Source organism: Camelus dromedarius, chromosome 18 (genome assembly GCF_036321535.1).
Source record: "Camelus dromedarius isolate mCamDro1 chromosome 18, mCamDro1.pat, whole genome shotgun sequence".
In the NCBI taxonomy this organism is placed as follows: Eukaryota; Metazoa; Chordata; class Mammalia; order Artiodactyla; family Camelidae; genus Camelus; species Camelus dromedarius.
In genome coordinates, this window is record NC_087453.1 from 15,147,443 (window position 1) to 15,160,584 (window position 13,142).

The 13,142-nt window shown below is 54.3% G+C and overlaps 1 protein-coding gene across 4 annotated transcripts in view; it reads right to left on the minus strand.

Moving 5' to 3' along the window:
- PLCG1 (phospholipase C gamma 1) overlaps nt 1-13,142 on the minus strand; it is a 34,468-nt gene that overhangs the window by 20,511 nt on the left and 815 nt on the right. The window lies entirely within an intron of this gene.

The window sequence follows — 13,142 nt, forward strand, 5'->3', positions numbered from 1 at the left end:
GAGGACATACTGAAAACTAAACCCCCAAATGATGAAGATACGGCCCAGAACACTACTACTGCCACCACCACACAAAAAAAGGAAACAGCACATATCACAAATTTTTGGACATGAAACATGCATTCATTGAAATACTTCTCTTAAGACAGTTTTTCCTTTAAAAAGTGTATAGGTTAACTGCTGTAAACTGCAATAGAAATCAACCATGTAAAAATGAACATAAATGCATTTTGCAATTTAAAAAAAATTCTAATTCATGATAAGTATGAAAGCTTTTAAAAAAATCCAGAGAACCTGAAAGAGGTAAATGAATTATTACCTGGACAGGTCCCTTCCACTCAAGGTTCCACTGCCTCACCTGTGGGATGTGGACACCGAGCCCTGCAGAGTGTGCCGGAGGAAAGTGGAGGAACCCCAGCCCTCCTTAAAAGGGTCCAGGGCCAGGCAAGGCCATGAGACCCACAGACGCCAGCCCCACATCAGCTCCCAACGCTCCTCCTAACTCTGAGCCTCTGCCTGTGCCAGGCCCACCTTCCCACTTAGTTTCCTTCAGGCCAAGTTCAGTGGCATACTTGGTGCTCCCCAACTCTGTCTAGTGCCTCCTGGTGTTGAGGCCACTGTCCTGTGAGCTCCACAAGGAATAAACCACATCTGCCTCTTCTCTCCATTCCCCAAACCCAGGTAGGTCCCTGGCGAGGCTTCAACATGTTTACAGAGTACCTGAAAGCAGGAATGAACTGGGAATTAGACTTCAGAGCACAGATGCTCAAAGATGGTATCAGGGATGACTTCCTGGAAGAGGTGGTATGGTGGGGCAGTAAAGGTTGAGGAGCTACAACAGATATGCAAATGCAATGGTCAGTGAGGTGACCATGGGACAGAAATGAGAGACTAGGCACAGTTGGGAGGGACGTGGCCCCTGGGGGTCACAGCAGTCTGAAAACACTGGGAGGTTCTTGTACAAAAGTTCTTAGAGCCGGTAGGAGACAGGGGAAGCTAATGGCACTTTGGGGAAAACAGAACAGAAGAGGCAGGGCTCCCTGAGCACCACGCTCTGCTTGGCTCTAAGCCAAAGTCACTAGGAGATTCAAAAGAGCAGGTCCCTGGGTCAGGAGAGTTGTGCACATCTTCCCAGAAGTCCCTCATCAGTCACATCTCCGGAGACACACAGCCTGGGCCAAACAGATGGGCCATGCCCAGCCCCACCCCTCAAGTCAGCCACCTCCTGCATCACCCTCCAAAGGAACTCCACACCCAGGGCCTGAGGGAGCACAAATGGAACTGAGCTTTCTCCCCCAAAGGATGCCGAGATGGAGAAAAGGAAGTACCGCCAACTGGCTGATTCCCGGCCCTGCACCTCTGCCGCCCCACACAGTGAGCCAGAGGCAGAGGGGCTCTGCACCCAGGGCGCCTGGACCATCTGGGAACAGACAGCTATGACAGAGCCTCACAGTTCAGAAGGGGAAGGATGGAGGTGGCTGAGGAGATAGGACAGAACCTGAGCATATGAGCCAGGGCCTGGGATGCCAGGGGTTTCCGTGCTGACCGCCTACTGCCCAAGGACTGGAAGGAGTGAGAGTTCCCTTCCCCTTTGTTCTGAGACTATAACCTTCCCCCTTCCACTTTTCAACAGAAACAGTCAGGAGCAGCTCCTAGTTCTTGCGAGAACAGAGGGCTGAGTAGCTCTCACCCTCCATTTTATAGGGGACAAGGATCCCGGCTTGGAGATCCAGAGTCGCAGAGTCATGCAGCCAAGGGAAGCTGAGGCTGGGGCTTATCTGTCCCATTTCCATGCAGCAATGCCTTCAAATCAGACCACCAGGGGAGAGGCGACCGGACCGCCTTCCCAGGATATAAGCCCTAGCCAAACCCTGGAGTACAGGGAACACCCAGGGCAGAGCTCAGCACCTGCTCCCCGCTGGGGCTTCATCCATCACTGTTCCCCAAACACCTGACGAGAAGAGCAGCCAGCCCCTCTCCCACCTTGATAAACAGGAAAAGGCCATTCTGACAGCTGGATGGGGCTCCATGGGTTCCTCCCACATGGGACCCTGCACCTCTGTGTACTAACTGCTTCAGGCCACAGCTGTAAAGGATCCTCGCCAGTTCATGAACCATCTGGAGTCTAGAGTCTAGGTGAATCTTCTATTAGGAGCAGTGAGGAAATGAAAGCCCCAGAGGGGCTTGTCATGGTCACATGGTTCGTGGTAGAACTGAGACCCTCTGGAGTGACCCCACAGCAGCGGCCACCCCTGACACTGGGTTTGCAGAGAAAAAGCAGGGCAGCCACAGAGAGCCTTCACACGTCCAGGCGGGCGGCCTTGTTCCCTAGGATGCAAGACTAATCCCACCCATTCCAGAGGTGGGAACAGCATGCCTCAGCCCCAAAGGAAGGAAGGGCAAAGAGGCCCCACCCAGGGAACTCCAAGCTGGGAGAGAGAAGAGCAGCAGTCTCCTGGGTTTATGCATTCATTTCATCTCCCCTCTCCACCTCCGATCAAATGTGTATTAGGCCTGTATCTACTCCCTGTCAGGCCCTGGGGTGGGTCCTGGGTAAACAGAGATCAATAAGGCACTGGAGTTCCTGCCCTTGAGAAAGCCCCTGCCTGGTGGAGGAAACAGATGGGGAAGCAGATAACTACAAGGTCCTGCAAAGAGTGGAACAACAGGGAAACGCCTGCAGCGCCAAGAGCAGAGAAAGTCAGCAGGTGGACTTGGGGAGTTTCGGTTGCTGCTGGTTGGGAAGGAGGGGAAGGTAGGGGGTGTTAGATCACAAAAGCCAAAGGCATCAGCGATACAGCAGTTTGGTTGTTGGGGAAAGGGGTGTTTAGAGTTAGAGCAGGTGAGAGGGGAGGGAAGGTGGGGGCAACACAGCAAGGACCAGGCGCTTGCTCCAACTTCGCTGCCCGAGCCCAGATGACTCCCCCAAGCAGCCCTGTGCACACTGACCTCTGCCTTCCCTGCAGGCTGGTGCTGCCCGCGTTCTTTCTTGGTGGCCCACAGGAGAGAGGCTGAGGGTCCAGCAAGGTCAGGAACCAGAGTGTCCAGGATCTTGAAAGGCCCAATGAAATGCCCCTCATGGTATATTCAGACCACATGGAGAACCAGAATACTAAGCCTAAGTCACTTTTCTAGCCTCCTCTTTCCTGACCCTGAGGACAACCAGCAAGGTTGATCACACCCACCCTCCCACTGGAAGCTCTGCCCTTGACCTCTCCCCATAAGCTCTCCTGGGTCTCCTGCTTCTTCCCGGGCTCCAGGCCTATCCCTACTACACGCCGGCCTCCATCCAGGCCCAGGCCAAGGGCCTCTCCTCTCCGATGCTCTCCCTGTCCCCAGTCAGTGTCATCCACACCCAGAGCTTAGATTACCAACGTCAGATAGTTCACAAGCACAGCTATAGCCTAGTCCTTGACTCCTAAGCCTAATCCAACTACCTACCTGAGGTCTCCACCTGTTCACCTCGAAGTCAACCCCTCAAAACCAAACACATGGCCTTCTCTCACCAGGCCTCTTGCCACACCCCTTAGGTCTGCTAGCAGCATCACCTCCAAACAGGTGCATAAACTAGACACTTCAGAATCACCCTTAACATCTTTTCTCTCACCGTCCTCCAATCTAACCCCTGAACAAGTCCTACCGGCTTTATTTATACCATTCACAATCTTACTTACCAAGTGCCTAGATGAATGCGCACCATTTGTGTATTTTAAGGCTCTGACAGACTGTCTTCTCCATTGGAGTGTAAGCTCCTTGAGCACATGGACCGTGTCTGGTGGCATCAATGGCCCAGTGCCTAGCAGGAAATGGACGGAAAGAAGTCTGGGACCTCCCTTCCGAAAGGAACCAATAGGGGCCTCTGGCTGGGGGTCGAGTGATCAGGGCTGAAATGGGAGGAGAGGTGGAAGGAGGACAGCAGAGGCCTTCTCCTATGGTGCTTGCTGACTCCCATGCCGTCTCCCAACCCGGGCCCTGGCTGCCTGCCTCTCTGGTTTCTGTATCACTGCCACCATGGCCCTCCTTTTTCTTGGGGAGAGATGTGGGACCAGCCCTTTAACCTCCAACAGAGTCAACCTTGACTAGGAGGTTGGAGATGTTCTAAACAATGAAAAGGGTCATTAAGTCACAGGCCTGTTCACTCAACAGCCTCTCCTGCACACCAATCCGGCTCTCCCGTTTTCGAGCTGCTGGCCCAGGCTCTCCTCAGCATCTGGCCACTCCCTTTGGGCCACGCCAGCCCAAGCCATGCCACTCTCCTGTCCTCCTTTTGCTTCCTGGCGGGGCCAAGTCCCAAGTGTGTGATCTAGTCTCTGATCTCCCTCCAAGGTGGCAGGGAACACCCACTCACTGCCTCTCCAGGAAGCCCAGCTCAGATTCTTCAAAATCACCTTCCCTACTGAGAGGGGTGGCTACCCTGAGACTTCCCCTTCCTGATTTTAATTCCCTAGTCCCATCGTCTTAAGACAGCTCCAGGTCTCTCCTCATCCAGCACAGATAGCTGTCTCCTCGCCTCCCACCCCAGCCTTCAGAGCCTCCCCTTCCAGTACGGGCCACTTCTCAGGCCAGGGATCAGGACAGCCTCATGGGAACAGACTGGGCATCAGGTGTTCTCACTGGAGGGGATTCTCTCTACATTGGGTACTGCTGGCCTCAAGAGGCCTTGAGTAACTCCTGACAAAGTGACACATCCTATGTTTCCCAACCTCCTTGGTGGATATGCTAAGAGCTCCCAAGAAAGGCCACAGTCCCAGGGAGAAACTGACAAGGGAACATAGGCATATTACACTCAATTATTATTGTGGGTCGAGGAAGTGACGAAGGGAGGAAGAGGAGAGCCACCTCCAAATAAATGAAGTTGTTTGGGGGGAGTGGTCTGCAGCGCCTGAGACGGATCCATCCCCCCCTGCCCATGCTGCTGCCCAACCTCCCAGCTGACCTCCTGCCCCTTGAGTAGGCGAAGAAGCCTCTGGGATGTGTGGCCAACTTCTCTCCTCCTTCCTAGGGTTAGTCACTCCGTGAACTCTGGGCCCACACTCTCTGGACCTGAGGTTGAAGTCACTCAATCCCATGGGGTTAGAATTCACCCACCACACACCCACAGCTTGGCAACCAGAGTCCCAGCATGGTCAACGCCCTACTCCCCACCACAGGCAAGGCCGAGCCAAGGACACTGGGATCTGGGGGGCAACTGCTTCCCTCAGGACATTTCAGCTCAGCCAGATCCCCAGGTGTTCAAGAAAACAGGAAGACAACTCCACTGTGAAAGGCCCACCCCTGCTGAGTTAGAATTAGATCTCACACAAACAAGTGGTCAAACTCTCCGTGGCCCAACCCCTCATCAGCCTGGCCAGCTGTCCACCGCCAAGGCCTAGGGCTTTGGTCAAACCACTCGCTCCTCAATGTGCCCACGCCTCGCTCCCAGGCACCTCAGAGCCTAGCACAGGTCCTCTAACCGAGGCCACACGCCAGCCAGCGGGGGAGGGGCCCACGGGGGCAGGCCACTCAGCCTACAGCACTTTAGGCACAACTGTCCCTGCCAGCCCTGAGCTGTCATGATTTTCTGCAGTCCAGATCTCGAGCTTCCCAGGATCAAGGACTGGGTCACCCCCTTTTCTTGCTTCCCAACCCCGGGCTGCTCTGTGCCAGGCCTGGCTCAGCAAGGGAGGTGCCAGTCTCCTGCAGGAGAAAGCCCCGCCCCATTTATTGTACATCCTGAGTCTTGCTGAAGCCAGGGCTACCCGCCAACACCGGGAAGGGCCCGGAAGGAAGCAGCAGGGCCTATACACAAAGCCTACATGTGGGCTATAAAAAGGAGCCCTCCCTGCCTCCCCCAGGATGGGCCCAGCTCCTAGGAGGTGACGAGGGGCAGAGAGAGCTAGTACTTGGGCTTGGGCACTCAGCCACTGCAGCCTCTCGAAGGCTAGCCAAGCACCTCCTCAAAAGGAACTAGCCTTTCAAAGAGGAGAGGGAGAACGTCAAGAGCTGAGGCAGGAAGCAAGCCGAGACTCTTCAGGCCGCATCTCCTGGGACCTCAGCCTCCCCCAAAGCAACCACCCCCACCGTGTCCCCACCGCCTCTTCCCCAGCCCTGGGGAACCCAGGAACCACCCCCCACACACTTCTTCCCTCTCCTCTGGCCCTGAGGGGCTCTCTAGAGGCAACCAGTCCCCACTCCCTCTGGAGGCCCCAGCACACCAGCTCTAATGAGAGGCTCTAACTCTGGGGTGACAGAGGAAGCTGTGGCCACAGCAGACTAGGCCTGGGGGCAGCTCCAGCAGGGGCACATGCATCGGGGTGAAAGTGGAAAGAAAACTGGGCAAGGGCACATATACCTCCAAGTCTGAACACAGAGTCCTGTTTCCAAGACCCCAGCCAAGGCAGCCTCCTGACCCGCCCAGGCAGTAGTCTACTCTGCCACGCCAGCAGGGCCACCTCTCTGTGCCCTGTGCCCAAGTCACAGAAATTAATTCCGCCCCAGCCTCCTTTCTCCAAATCCCTCTTGGACCTCATCTGCCCAGAGTATCTCTCTGGAGACAGTGGAGTGGCTTGTCAGAACTCGCACACGCAGCCTGAGGGCGAGAGGGGCCTGCTGTCAGCCACTGAGATAACACAGCAGTCCTCCGCCCTCGACTGACAGGAGCCTCAGGCTTGCTTCCTTCACTCACCGGACCCCAGAACTATTTTTCCTGTCTGGCTGTATGTGCCTTAGCCTTTGTGTTCGCCGCTAGACTCCACAGTGCTTGGAACATCGGCAAATGCCAGTCCTGAGCCAGGGCGGCACAAGTGGGGTCTCACTTGTTCAGTGTCCACAGGGCCCCGAGAAAGCTGTTCCAGGCCTTCTTCTTTCTTTTTTCTTTTCTTTTCCTCTTTAGGGAAGAGTAGCTATGGTGATATGGAAAGCACACTAGGCCAGAGATCTACTGTCACAGTGAACAAGTCAGAGGCTGGAATGGTCACGTCTGTCCGGTTCAGTGTGCCCACCACAAACATGGGATGGATAAAGGAACATACAGACGAACGCACGTGCTTCAGCCTGTCGTCAGGGCCCTCAAAAGGCCCTTCTCAGGCACCTAGAGCACGGGGCCCCCAGGCTCCCTTCTCCCTGGCAAAAGCTCGGTTCGGTTGCCACCATAACAATGAGAGCAACTCAGGTCAGGCTCTTCTGCTGCCTGCACCCCTGCCAGTGAGGAAAGCATCTCGGTGGGGGCTGAGGCATGATGAGGGTGACACAGAGTCTCAGTGAAGGCACCGAGTCCAGCGTGTCCACAGATGGACGTCTGGGTGGGTCAAATGGCACATCTGGCCAGGGGCGGAATAGGGATCAGACAGCTCTGTCCACATAAAAAAAGGAAAAACATCCCTGCTCCTAGAGAGCATCCACCTTATTGTCGTTTTCTCCAGCGTGGAGGAACAAACTGAGCAGTGTAGTGGAAATCAGAAATCCCAGGCTGCCATGAACTTGCTGGGTGACCCCAGCCTTGGGGTCTCGGTTTCCTCATGTAGAAGACAGAGCCTGGCACTCCCACCTCCCTCCAGCCTCGGAGCTGCAGTGTTGCTCAGACAAGGCGACGGATGAGAAAATGCTTGGGTAACTCCAACGCACCGTTCAAATACCCAATTTTTCTCCTGCCCCTACCTCTGTGTACAGACCCAGGGAGGAACAAACAAGAGGAGGAAACAGCCCTCTAGCCCAGGCTGTCAGGGCAGCCACGGTGGCTGGCTTGGTGGCAGAAAGAACTGGAGCTCTGGAGTTAGTTATGGTGAAAGCAAAGGAAACAAATAGTTATGAAGCACCACAGGTGCCACGTGCTGTGCCGAGCACTCTCATGTAAGATCTCTCAACTCTCATACGCGATCTAGTTTGACCAGTGTTAACGTACAGCTCTGTAAGGGAGGAGTTATCTTTACGGCTAAAGATCAGTTTCAGATAGGTTTAAGTAACTTGTGCCAAGGTCACAGGAAGAGCTGAGACTCATACCCAAAGCTCACTGATTCTGGCCAGTTGCTGGAGGCCACTCCTCACCCTCAGCTCTGCCTAGTCTTATCACCTGTCAGAGCTGCTCTGGAAGATCTCCACCCCCAACTCCACTCCGGGAAGCTCGACGCGATGTTTCTCTGAACAAAGCACTCTGCCCCAAGTTCCAGAACATTCCCCTCCTCCCATCCCACTTTCACATCTCCTAGGACTCTCCTCAAAGTACCCTCTGACTTCTCCAGGTCTAAGAGAGGGAGGGGAGAGGGGGGGAAAGAGTCTCCAATTCCCCCAATATCAGGCCTTTGCTACAGCAGGCCTCACTTCCTCCCTCCAAATTAGCTATCTCTGGCCTCCCTGAAGCCACATCCCAGAGCAAAGGGCAGAGTGGAAAGAGATGCTATGAGATAATTGAGATCGACATGGACGGCGCCTGGAGAGGCAGAGGCAGTCCCTAGCACACCGAGGTGGTGGCATTAAAGCACTTCCTGGAAGACAGGGGTCTCCCACCAATGTGCTCAGATAGCGTTTCTCGGGGTGAGGTTCTTAGAAATAGGACAATCTGATACCTCCATGTGATACCAAAGCAGCTATTCCCAGCCAACTGCTTTGACACCCTGTAAAAGTCAGCAGCAGAAAAGAGCCCTGACGACAGAGAGGCTGCTGAGAGATTCGAGAAAGAGGCTAGGTGGGGCTTCTCCTCTTGGAATCAAAGGGCTTGGTGGCCAAGCACCAGCCTCCTCAATTCAACAGGTCCTCCCAGAGAACTTAATCTTCACCTTCCTCCTCGTCAGAGCGCCCATGCACGAGGAACTTACACGGCGCCACACTCGATGTGAAACATTTTACAGATTCTCACCAAATCCTCACAAAACCCTTACGAGAAAAATGTAGTTTGTTACTATCCCTCTCTTGTAGGTGAGGAGCCCAGAAAGATCAAGTCACACACTCAAGATCACAGAGCAAGTAAGCTGCACAACAGGATTCTAACCCAGGCAGTCTGAGTTCACAGCCCAAAAGCTAAGCTATCATGGCTCCACTGCCTCCTCCCTCCAGACCCACCCCTTCCCCTCCATCACCGCTGCGTCTGTCAGCCTCAGCGAGGAGGCCATGCCGTGCTCACCAGCTCTCTCCTGCAAACTGCAGCGGCTCACTGGCCTCCCTCCTCAAACTCTCCCAGACAAACACAAGACAGTCCCACTTCAGCCTCTGGCTACGGCTGCTGCCCACAGGGCAGAGCACAACGCACCATGGCCCTTTCTACGCTGTCCCGACTCTTTGCAGCACAGAAAGCATCCCCAAGCCTGCCCCAGTGATCCCCAGAGCCTCACTTGGGGCAGAGACAAGTTCTTCAATAATTTAAGGCCGAGTTCACAAGTCACCTCCACAGTGAAGCTTTCCTGGCTCTCTCCTCTCACCCCCGCCTTCCACTTGCTGAGCAGAACTCTGTTCTCACAAAGCTCTCAGCACAGACCTGTATCATGGTACAGCATACCCGGGGTTATAATTACACATTCCCAACCCTGTCTCTTCCAAGAGTCTGGGAGTTCCTCAACGGCAAAAATCATGTCTTATCTTTTGAATCCTCAGTACCAGTCAAATAGGAGGCATTCAGCAATAGTTATTGACCAAATAAATGCCCCTCATTCCAACAGGCTACCCAAAACAAGGCTAGTGGCCAAGATCTCTAACCGGCAACTCAAGCCTGTGTGGAGTTCGTATGCCCGAGCACGCACGCACACGCACGCAAGCTGGAGGTGCTGGGGGCGCCAGCGCTGGTGTAGTCAGCTCTTCCAGACATCTGTGAAGTAGGCTCCTTTCCTCAGTTCACAGGAAAGAAAAAGCCCCAGCTGGACAGGGTGGCCTGGCCGGGCTGGTCTAGAAACCCACACATCAGGGCAAGCCTGGGGTGCTGAGGAAACACTAAGAGGTCTGACTTCCCCTGGAAAAACTACAGTCAGACAGGAAACACACGGGCAAGGACGGCTAGCTCTGGAGATCCGGACACGTGCTCTCGCCCCTCTCCCACGGGGAGCAAGCAGCCAGCACAAAGAAAATCCCCGATGACACAGGCCTGTCCTCCTCAGGCACTTTGGGCCCAGCCTTCAGAGCTGGCCTCTTGGTCTATCTCCTCAGCAGTCTGACAGCCACAGGGGTCAGACCTCAGACAGCTGGTGTCAGCGTCACCTCATCTGAGCCTGACCACCTTGTCCAGGCGGTTTGCTTTCTTCTGCCCCTTCCCACCTCCCATCATCAAAGGTATTATCACTCGGTATTGTCACTGCGGTTTCAGCTTCCCTGAGGGCAAGGGCCTGTTTTAATTCACCACCTGAGGAAGCCTGGCGTCTAGAAGGGTTTCAATGGAAGGAGCAAAGACGAGAGCCTGGAGCTCTGACAGTCCCCACGGGCACGCCTGGCTCACACTCAGAGCCCTTCATGGAGCCACCACCAGGCCACCGGGCCTATGGTGAGCCTTAACTGAACACCTCACCCTAGAAGGAAAAGTGTGAAGCCAGGGCATAGAGAAGTTGAGGACGTCTGTAAGGTACAGCCTCCTCAGAGCAGCAACACAAGACCACAAGGATGGGGGCCCGAGGCCAACTCACAGCACAACCCAAGAGCTTAGACCGCCGGCCCGCCACTGGCTGGAGAGCTGGGGCCAGCTGAGGCCATCACACAGTGGCACTCTCAGCTGTGGCATCATTCCTTCCTACATCTCCACTGCCTCATCTATAAAATGGGATGGGACTCTGGACCACCCCCCAGGGCCTCTGTGAGGATCAGCCAAGAAAACATGATGAGAAGTCTCTGTAGCACTCAGCAGGAAGTCTGTACTGCTTTGTACTCAATGTCTGTAACATAAAAAGCCAAACGTCTACCTGGTTCCTGTCACACCACCGTGACAACCGGCACCAAGGCACTTTCCTACCCCTCTTTTGAGCCAAACTCCCACCCCAGAAATGAGAACATGCAGCCCCATTTCACAAGTGAGAGGTAAAGTGGGAGGGCGCAGAGGCTGGAACGAGGTCTGGTACGTGAGAACTGTGCCATTCACTGAACCTGCCTCTCCTCAGGGCCACGCACACCCTGAGGATCCCGGAAGTGTCTCTTTCTTTGGCCAGGCTACAGGCACTGCTTGGCACCCTGGCATGGTCAGCAGAAAAAGGCCAGATGCTTGAGGCATCTGGCTAAGGGACCAGGAGGCAAGAGACCTCGACAGCAGTCCAACCTTCCTCAGAGCACGCAGAGGGGGCTGCAGGGCTCAGAACCCACCAATGAGCTGCACCCAGGAATGGGCAGCAGTGGGGCAGCTTCAGTGGGAGGCTCAGACATTTAACATGTCTGAACACACAAGCATCTACTAGCCTTCTCACTCAGACTCCTTCAATTTGGGCCTCCAAAATCAAAGGGCCAGGGCCCCTTCTGCATCCTTTGCCCATGCTCCAAGCCTCTCAAATCCCAGCTAACTGATGAGATCACTGATCTGTACCCCTCTGGCCGACCCACCAGAGGGGGCTGGGGTCATCACACCCTCTGCATTCCCACCTCCACCCTCTTGCCTCCATACCCCTTCCTTCTGTACAGGCTCCAACTTACAAGAGTCAAACCCAGGAGTCAGGTGTGCAAATCTCCTTATACTTAAAACTCTACACACTGTTCTACATGGTAGGTAAGTGAGGAGCAGATGGGTCGGGGCAAAACAAAACCATTTCCTCCCTTTTCCGGGCAGTGATCTAAGTGAAATGTGAACTGGGTCCTGTCCTCCCTTCCTGCACTCTCACCCTCTTCTACGGCCACGTATTTCCAGTCCAGGGCCTAGGAGAGCAGTCATGGTTTATTACTGTTATTATTAACAGCTCCACCTATTAAACATTTACAATGTGTCAGGGACTATACTAGATGTTTTACCTCAATTTTCTCATTTAACCCCCAGAGTAACCACATATAGTGGATATATTGTAACTCCCACATTACAGGTGCAGAAAGTAAGTCTCAGAAAACGTAAGTAGCTGACCAGAGGGATACACAACTATATATGCCCTTCAAATCCAGTCCTGTCTTCAACCACTGTGTTGCACTTACTGCCTGCTGGTCACATGCATGGTTTGAAATGCAGCCTGTTACCCAGGAAATCTTTATCTGGGAACCTCCAGCCAATGCCACCAATTCAGGAGAGCATAGGGAGCACCACAGAAGGAAGGAAGGGGCCATGCCTGGAGTCTGATGCCTGGATGATGTTCCCAGGACCATCTCAGCTCTCTGCAGTGTCTGTCCTTCCTCCACTTTGGAATCCAGTCTCTCAAATACTAAAATTTGCTCCCAATGGCTGACAGGGCTGATGGGGGCACCGAGGAAGGCAGCTGCAGTTTCAAAGTTCAACAGCTGTGTCAGATCTGGAGTTTGTAGTTGAGGACGGCTGCCTCACCACAAGACCTTCCTTCCTCCTAATCTCCTCAACCATCTACATGCAAGTACACCATACCCAAAGAGGTCTGTAGGACCTTCCCTTGGGGGTGTCACTTCCTGATCCCACTCCTACTCCAATGGACCTAGTTCTGAGCCTGGCTGTGTCTAACACCAGTCTCTGGGGATCCCTGCAGGAAGCAACCCACAGACTGGGGTTGCAGACACATCATCTCTCACACTTGGAGGTGGGAGGACGGAGGGCAGAGCTGGGTGCCCATCCGGCCGCAGCAGAGGCACGCGTTTGGCACACATTCAGTGGAATAACACTCTGAAAGATCTGGGGTTTTTCAAAATCCCCCAACTCTCTCCTTTGCAAAAGCACCCAAGCCCAGGCCTGCGAAGGCAAAACGGCAGGATATTAAAAGTAGCCACTCCTGGCTCCCTGCAGCCATGGGACACAGGACTTAGAGCACAAAGGGCTAGACTCCCAGACTGGCTGTGTGCTCTGGAAGAGAACCCGACACAAGGCACTGAGGCCGGCTTTTCTGAGGCCAAGCTCTTGAGGAGATACTTCCAAGGGCAAGGGGAGTCTGGCCCCTTTACCGAAAGTCCCTGTCCTGGCTTTGAGTGTCTACCCACTCACACAGATCTCCAAAATTCAGCTTCAGGACAAAAGAACAGCAGGAAAAAGCAGCCTCTGCCTCCTCTCAGACTTTTCCAAACCAAATAGGACCACCTTCCTCCCTCTCTCCCCAAGAGAGAGA